A 10,048-nucleotide genomic window follows, 5' to 3' on the forward strand; every position below is an offset into this window, starting at 1 on the left:
TTTCCAAAATTGTTATGAAAAGTGAGGGTATAAAGTCAGTGTTTCCTTATTTACAGATTTATTATGTCGAATAAATATTTCTAACTACTCAGTTTGTGAGCTAAAATTTTAGTGTGTCATATTGATCTTTCAATACAAAATAACACGATTAATAAATAATCAATTTATTGAAGAATAATTATGACTAGAAACCGAAATACAAGCAGGTACAATTTGACAATTTATTGTGCATATAATTGTTTTGTGGTTATTAAACTTCTTTATACATATGACATACAGTATTTAATGCCAATAAATACCTAAAAAATGAAGTTTGAATTTTGAAAAAAGAGAAAAAAAGAACACTCGAAACACTCAGAAGTTTTTGATCAATTCAGTACAATGATTAGCTAAAATTAGTGTCATATTTGTAAAGCGATGAATCATAATAATAGTGTGTATCCTTTTTACTTACTAATGTGTAAATAAATTTGGCTTATGTTCTTCAGTGAGAATTAATGGGAAACAAGAGATTATTAATAAAACTATTGTAATCTATATACAATCAGCAAATCGTATACAGATCTCAGTCTTAGGGGTTGAAATTCAAGATAAATATGGTGAAATATTTTTTTTCGTTTAGATTAATTCACATCAAAACCTGTATACAATATACTTCGGTAGATATTCGTTAGAACTAGTTTTGGACTCGTGCATGAATGCGTGACTTGTATCATATGGACCATAATATTGGAACAAACGGGTATGATGCAACGTTTCTTGTCATTCTTCTGTGGAGGGAGGGCGATAAATGGCTACAAGACACATGATGGATATGACAGATTCAGCAGCGTGCAAAAACAACTGAATACAACACAGGATACGTTCCAGGCGAAGAACAGACATCTGCCAATACAGAAAGTAAACAGTTGCCAGGGCACTAGGAATGGTTAGTAGAATACCCAGCATCAGGGGAGGTCCTTGTTCCGTAAAGTTTCCTTTTCTTCCCAAGTAAATACGTCCGGATTCGGTTATGATGAGGAAAAGTAACATCGCAAGTCCATGGAGAACGGATTCAAGTGTTGGTTGAGGTATTAGGCACAGAGCTTTGAAAATACTCATTCCAAATTCGCAAACAGCAAACATGCCGAAGTAAAACGAATTCAAATACATTAGAATCTCATAGGTTAAGAAGGAGTTCACCACCCTCGGCATTATTTCACTTTATTTCTACCACATACGTGCAAGTAGACAAAACTTAATTAATATCTTTATCGGGTTGCTCTTATTTTAGACATCACCGGGCCTCGTCTGAACAATAATTTCAAACCAGATATAAATACTGTCTACAGCTGTCTATTTATATTTTATAACAAACGTAGCCCAGCTTGGAGCACGGTCTTGCATACAGGTCTGGAAAGGAAGCCTCATTTCAATGAAGCCGTTTGACTCCGATACGAGTATCTCTGGTCTTTTCGCTCGCCCCCACATGCGGCGCTGCGGTCTAGTACCTCCCGCGCACGGTTTTCTGCGCTTGCGTATGTAGTACGGGTAGTACCACTGTACGTACTTATGTAGCTCGTTCGGGAGAGTGAGAGAGACAGACAGGAATGACGCTGTTCTCGCACGCTACGAAGCGGCGAAAAATATAAAGATATTTCGCTCGACTACCGGTACGTACATACATACCACTTCGCGGTTGTTTCCAGGCCAACGACACTACACTATTGAGCACATAATGCTCAAATAAGTGTCTTCATATTGCCCTTGACCATTGTTCTTAACAGGTTGATTGTGAATTCGCTCTTGGTATGAATTTCGTGCGAATTGTGCGATAAAAGCAACAAATACAAATCCGTCGATACTGCATGTAACCGCTATTTCTCATTTTCAACAGCCATGTACGTGCTCAAGCGTGGAAAAGTATCTGTTCTACGACGTCGAACGTCATCGTCGACAAAGCCTATGTTTTGGTGTCAATCAGGAGAGCTGAGCCGGCTGCCCTACACTATGGAAGCATCGAATAATCGGTAAGTTTCCAAATGCCGCAATCTTTGCCCGTGATTTCATATGTAATCGGATGGCGAACATTTTCGTAGAGGTGGCATCGCCTACAGCGTTGCGAGCCTTTGTCATACCGCTGTAACAAAAGGCCGATAATTCACTTTTAAATTTGACCCACGACTTCTACCTCGTGTAGATTCGTGTACCATGAAATTTTAAATACGCCTCCTCCTCTCAATCGCAGCAGGCAATCCAGTGTTCGAGCTTTGCTATAAATTTCTCGAATTATCATCTTAATCAAAGGGTTAAATAATCGGACGCAATATAAAATTCAACAGTTTTCTTGGTAGAAGTGATCAGTCTGTGATTATAGCTTTTAACGCAAAATAAAACACTCTTATCGACATCATAGTTAGTAACTGCGAATGAACTGCAGTTACTCTGTTCTGCAATGTTATTGTTTTAAAATTCTGATTGTTATTCACTTCAGAATTTCCCATCGAAGTCTGCCGGACTACTTCCTACAAATTATTGAAAACGGAAATTGAGAATTGTTTATTACCTTGTGCGCTAAACACGAGAAGGAATATGAAACATTGCCGCATCAATGGCTTACTGGTAATCCAACTCACTCTGTATTAGAAATGAATCTGCCAACGCTGCTTTTTGAACAAGGCTGAAGCCAGTAGCCAGAATTAGCAGCCAAACGTTCTAATATTCATTCAAATAAGATATCAAAGTTCAAAAATCACAATTTTTTGAAATATATGGAATCTCCGATAGTTTTATGGGATTATGAGGATAAAATTGAACTACATTTTTTTATGTCGAGAAAATTTAACACATTAGGCTGCTAAATGTGGCTGTTAACATTAGCTCCTAGCTTCAGCTTCATGCTTTTTGACTCTCTATTGCTATTTTGACATCCAACTTGGAGTGTTTATTTTTGCGTTGACCACGCAATACACATTTCTCGGCAATCTTGGGGCTGAATTCGTGCCGTCAAACCTCCGACAGTATAAAAATTTTTCATGATAGTTGGATTATATTTTTCATTATCAGGTTTGGGATGAAGGGGTTTTCATGGTTTTGCGCATTGATTGTCTTTACTTCGTTGAAATCTTCGATAACCTGCACTATTCAAATCCCGCCGCGACTTTTGCGCGTGGACTTGATACTTCGCGATTCTGAGAACAAGCCAGGTACCGTCTTCTGTGCTACATATAATATATATAATTATGCGGTTTAGGATACCCATGTTCTTCATGGCTGTAACACATTAGACAAAACTATAGCCATACTGTGTATAACAAGAAACATAAATGTGCATTTGATTTATACAAATATTAACGGGCTATAGTTAATTCATTCGATTTAATGATTTTGAGTTAATGTATTCGAGATACCACGAAAAAAGTTGAAAATGCAGATTTGTTAAATTAAAATTTTTGTTTGATTGAAATCGCGATGTTAAATTTGTTTGTTGATCGAAAATGACTTGAGGGCTTTCACTTTTTTGTAATACTAAGAATCAAGTAGCCTTATTCATTTATATATGGATTTACAACAAATTTATAAATAAATTAAAATCTCGAACCATCATCGAATATATGGAAAGAAAAAATATCAAGACACAGTGCAATTGCATTAAATGAAAATGAAAACCTGTTTTTATGCATCTTTGTTCGGTAGACTGCACTAGGTGTTTGCGAACAGTGTTAGGCATGATGAATCACACCCAATTATATCAACTTTTTCATTCAATCACCGTTCAGTAATTATCTAGCGTAATCTCAACATTACTATTTAATGTAATGCGTTGTACGATTACATCTCATCATTTTAGGGAGCAAAAATGCTGTGCGTAAATTTCAAACGCTTTATCTCATCGTCGTTAGAAACAGGTACTTTCTGCTATATTCGTCAGATCATTTCAAAAACACGTAAAACTATTTACATATATGTATCCTGTATCCAAACGTTACTTGAGTTATCTAAACTTTGTATACGACAGAGTTGCTCACAACTTCCTCAATAAATGATAATAAGTTCCGGGATGATTAAATCAATGATTATTACTAAATACTAAATTTAGTACTAACGTTTCTGGAATTCTTTTCCGTGAACGCTGCTGCACCATGGTGCAAAAACGAAGAAGACTAATGCAAAAAAACAAAGAAGAGAAAGAAATGATGTATTTGACACCATGGATTCCGGTGAACCATGGAAGCCCTTCACAGGCAATATCATCTTACATAGATGTATGAAGAATCCTGTCTAGTTTTTTGCACACTCTGCTTTTGGCACTGTGTGTCTGACCTTGGTCAATTCCAAAGTCTTAGGGTGCCGTTTGTCCCCTGGATTCCATAAAAAGTCGTCTGGATGGCAGCAGTTAAATCTGCATACACCATACGTTACATTCTCCCTCTGGTTCCAAAGCAGTTATTTTAATAGGAAATTTCATCTGCATCTTCAGAAGAGAATTGGTGACCCTCCCTATACATACGTATAGGGGTTATTGAACGGGTCGTTAAGAGTCGAGTAATCTCGGAGAAAAAATTTATCAGCTGTGATACAGAAGCGCGTTAATTTTTCGTGACATGAGTAATTACGCGTCGCACGTTAGGGCAACTGATCGTTCTGTATGTTACAATATCTGTGATAAAAAATTGCCAGAGAGCCTAGACTCTAGACCCTAGAGCAACTGACAGCGATATGATACTCCCAATGTGTTTTTTGCCACTTCGAATCTATTGTGAGAACTAAGGGACGGTGTGAGTTGATACTATAATGGACGCATCACTGCAGGTTACGTGATTCGTTTTGGCAATTAATAGTATATTGTCTAATAAGGAGGCAAACTCGGACTTTTTGGGCCAAGCGTAAGCTGCAATTTAAGTCGTAGGTGAGCACACACATGAGTCGAAGACGAATAGACCGCTGCCTTCTTGTTGCACACGATTCTTTATATAACAAGAGTATGTTGCGCGTTTTTTGCAAAGCACGAAATTGAGGCTATTGATTGCCGAAATTGATCGCTTGATGTCGGATTTGTTTGCGACAACCCATGACCATTTTTAATTCCTAGGAGTTGTAAGTGGTCTTTTCTGTACTCCGCGCATGCGCATTCGCGGACGCACTCAAAATATACTCAATTAATTTTCTACGCTACCTCCGTCAACAACGCGACTACTCTGTAGTTTTTGACAGGCGGTTTAGCTTAATTTATCGCGAAGCTGTACTGGCTGACGATACGTGGGTACGCGCAAAGCCAAATGAACCAAAGAAATGCATTCGCCTTATTTTCAACTCCCGAATGAGTGAAGATTTCCAAGTAAACTCAACGATGATAGCAACTGCGCAGTTAAATTTCAAGCTTATATCATACCGAAGATAGTATTCGTATATAACTATAAGTTGTTGATTCACAACGTAGCAAACCTTTTTTCGTTCATTTTGCAACCGCAATGATATACAAGCAAGTAATTAGCGTTCACTGCAAACTACTCTTGGTCGCATGGCAGTACGTGTTCTCTATGTACCCTGAAACTATAAAGCTTAACGTGATATTTACCTGAATTAATTATGTACCATTAGTTAAGATTACTGCAATTATTTACCACGTTTATAACGTATATAATGTCGACTTACTAAACCAGTTATGATTGTAAATTTCAACTACTTTTCTTACCTCGCGATTATTGCGACATTGCACGTTTTAGTTCAATGATTAAAAATGTTCTATTCAAGGTGATCCCACTATATTAGTTCCTGCGGACTGACCTGAATTATTCACAATATTTGATTGGTGAGATAATTTTTTTAAATTGAACTCCGATGAATATCCCTGTGCCAATTCATGCCGCGGTTAATATGACTTAAGATGTTCAATGTGAACGCGAAAATCGATTACCGACCTTCGTTCCCGAGTTGATCAAAAAACCGCAATTTCACGCTAACCGACGATTGTGAATTTTTTGTTCACCAGATTCTGTCATACCGAGGGTCAGTCATAGGTAAATACAAGTGCACTGGAAGTTCCAGTGAATTTGAATTTCGTAGATTAAATTCTCATTCCCTTGGATTCAACTGCAAAGGTGGGCTTACACTTGAGCTACTTGCTGCATTTTCATTCGCGTGAAATAGCAATTCATCAGTCGCGAGTGCTGTCGAAATTAACCGTTTGTAGTCGAAATGAAATATCAGGCGTACACAATTGCAATATGGTCGCTGGTGCCGCCTGCTTGATATTCCTTGTCAGATTTACTATTTCTAGCACTCGCCAATTATCAAACTCTATTTCACGCCAAATAAAATTACAGCAAAACATAGGCGCCGACTTATGTCAAACCCAGGGCGTTGCTTCATAGTACTTGGTTGCGACAGGGTTGGGGGGAGGGAAACTATGATCCATCTTGAAAATAGAAATCTTAATTCGAGAAGCTCATGACTGATGACAAAAATGTATGACGTTGGCTCACCTATCAACGTTTATTTGCATCAGTTTCTTATAATTATTCGTTACTAAACGTAAACGAGAAACAACATTCTTATAATAGGATAGTTTTGAAAGGGGCTGAGCAGCCTCTGAAGATGGTCAGGGGTTGTTCGAGCACGTGAGCAACTTTGGAGTAAGCACGTATGCAACAAGAATAACTTAATTACCATTTCACCTTTGACCATGTACTAAGATTCGAGAATTCAGTCTACGAAAATTACTTGTACATAACCGTATATTGATGCATTTATCTTAGTTGGGTTCCATTGTACCGTGACTATATGTCCCCTTATTTACGATTACAGTTTATTTGAATGCACTCTGTAAACATGTTGGGATGTTTCAAATTATTCGCTGTGTCGCCTTAAAAGTTGGCTAATCGCAATCTTGGCTTCGTTCGGTCATAGATTATTTGAAAAGACCGGAGTAGTAGAGATGCTTATTACAATTGTCAGGAGTAAACGTATTGGTGAATGGTATTGGTACTCTTGAGAAAGCCTAGAGCGTATCGGCATATTTACAGATTGTCGTTGGTCCGGTATGACCGGTTATATATATTCTACAGCGATGCCTGAAACTCTGACTCCATTCGTAAAGGGCATTGACCTTTGAAATCTCTATGTTACTGAGATGAAAAAAGTCTAATGATAAAACAATCTGTTATAACACCGTTTGCTTCACATGTTCATGAAAAAATTCAGTCTGGTGAACGACGTTCTATCTAAATTTCTTACGGTCCATGATCCCCGTCATAAAATTTGGACGACGTTTGTTCTATTATCGACACGTGTAAGTCAGTTTCGTAGATAAATTTTGTGATATACGGAAATATTCTATGGAATTGGGACCCGAATTAAGATATACACACACACATATATATATATGATATCTAATGTTTTGTAGGTTCACAGAATGTCGATGGGACTGAAAAACAAAACGTCAGAACATTAGAGAATTCACATCAGTCGTTCAACAAAGGTAGATAATTGGTCGTTTAGACAAATATCGAAAAACGATGAATCTAAATTTCTTTACCCACTACACGATCGATTCGCTTCACTGGTTTGATATTGAATGATCTTCGAAGTTGCACACTTGTAGATTAGTACCGACTACGAAAGTTTATACGCACTTATAATTAGACGTATCAGTACACGTGTGTTTGGTTGCGTAGGAGAACGATCCAGACAAGCAATATGTTGTTTTTGTTTGCAAACTACAAGATAGATAGCTTGGTTACATAAGAGATAGGATAAAAAAATACAATGTACGCCCTCGCAACCAGACAATGAAAAAAGTACAACGTTTCACCGTGAGTTTCCGATAAAAATAAACCGACGACCGGTTGGCTCGCAATGTTTTACATCTCATATCGTGAGCTGATAGTAGATCGAGTTTTTAGAACGGAGGACTTGTCCGCGGGCCAATTTTCAGTTTCATCACACAATCTTCGATCGTATTATTATTTTCGTTTTGTCCAGAGGATGGTTTATTATTGATATGTTTGAGAAATGAAGAAAAACTGCGAAACAGAAATCCTTATCAGTAATTCACACATGTGTATGTCTTCGTCGCGACGAATTGCACACCTTCGAAATAACAAAATAGGCAGATATCGAGGGTATGTAATTCGACGCGATTGCATGGTACGATGATCCAAATTTTTTTTCAGATAGTGGCACTAATGACCACTAAAACCTCGCAGTTGCAGAATTTTTTGAACATTTTTACTCTTACAATAAAGTGCAAAGTGAAAATGTGTCCGAAACACGTGTATTTTAAATGGGGAAATTCACCCTGTTGTCGGCACGGGTTAGAGTTGAGATAAGAATCTGAAACAATTAGGCAACTGTTTTTGAATTATTTGAAAAAAATTTGGGGGGGTATGCATTAAAAAATACGTCAACGCCTTAAATATGGGACACTCTAATCTACGTGCATCATGAGATACCTGAAGGAGTTTGGACTCGCAAGGAGTTTTTTATAATATAACGAACGTTTGATTGTGTATGATCCATAATTGATACAGCCTGAAAAAAATACAGAAATAGTTTCGACATTTTTGGTTTCGGATGCGAAAATTATTCTCGTCCCTGCCATGCTACCGCAAACTCTTGGATTTTCGATATCGGGTATGACAAGTCTCTTCACGTACCACTGGACAGAGTTACGGCGAACTGCGGTCGTCACGTTACTTCCTGAGTCGCGGCAACTTCCACCAAATATGTCCGCGAATTCTGACCGAAGGCAGGGCGGTTGCCCCTGCAGCCGATATACTCAATGCATAAAAGTTACACACGTACATGCACTCAAACGTACCGCGTACTGTAAAGCGTTCTGACAAGCAACATTCCGGTTACGTCGAAGCCTCTGGGGAACTGGACAGGACGATATGCAACGCTCAAACGTTACCGACGCCCACAGTAATATTTCTGGTCTCCAGTTTCCGCGTACATAATATTTCCTGCTATATACGTAATCGATTGTACAGTTAACAGATACGATGATAAAAATAAAAGTCAATTGTTCAGTTTTAATTACCGGAAGCGAGAGATAAAATTTGACGAAGATTGAGGATTTGTAGATGATGCTCGTTTCATGTATTTCAGTATCGTCTGATAGTTGAAATGTTTTCAGGAATAGAAGAATAAAAATACTGAAACGCAATTCAACCTAATCGTTAATGCATTGAATGCTTATTATTTTATAATCTGTCGAGCTGCAGGCGATTCGGCGTAAATTTCGTTATACGAAGAATCAATATCATCCGACAGCAAGTAATCATCAGTAATATGACCGTCAGCGATAACGATTATCTGGAATGCACGCTTCACTCTAACTACCCAATTTTTCTCTTTCTCTCTCTCTCTCTCTCTTTCTCTCTTTCTTCACACAAGATCGCTACACGCGGGGGATAGCTCCGAGCATTGCAGAACGTATCTTAAAACCTCTCTTTGCATGCAAGAACCGCGAGCTGTCTTTGAAATCTATACAGCATCGCAGGCGTGCGTCCGACAGAAATACGTGAGAATGTACGATCGTACGTGTTACACGTATAGGCTTGCACGTACGACGTACATAGATCGCGAAGAAGGTTGTGGGGCATGGAAATATGACTATGCCGCAAGTCCGATTGCACGTACTCGCCTCAACGGCGCTGATATCTATAAAGGAGAGAAGAGAGGAGGATCGGAGATGAAAGAAAACCTATCGAAGGAAGAAGGGATGCCGTATTGCGCCGGCGAACCAGCCGTGGTTACGCAAGAAGTCCGAGGAGTAGTCCGTAGTTTATTAACGAGAGGGACTAATTATAGGCACAACTTATCAGGGAAGAGTCAGGAGGAGTTCAGGTTAGACCAGCTCGCACGTAACCGGGATGTGAATCACGGATTCGCGAGCAGGCGTTCGGAAGAATCTACCTAATTACCCACCTACCTACTATAGTATAGCTAGACCTTGCAGACCAGTCGAGACGAGACTCTGGGAAGCTTCTATAAACCATCGTTATACAGGTACTTCGGAAGTCTTGAACTTTCACTGGCGAACCTCGCAATGCGTGGACCCTAG

This window comes from Neodiprion virginianus, chromosome 4 (assembly GCF_021901495.1).
Source record: "Neodiprion virginianus isolate iyNeoVirg1 chromosome 4, iyNeoVirg1.1, whole genome shotgun sequence".
Taxonomy (NCBI): Eukaryota; Metazoa; Arthropoda; class Insecta; order Hymenoptera; family Diprionidae; genus Neodiprion; species Neodiprion virginianus.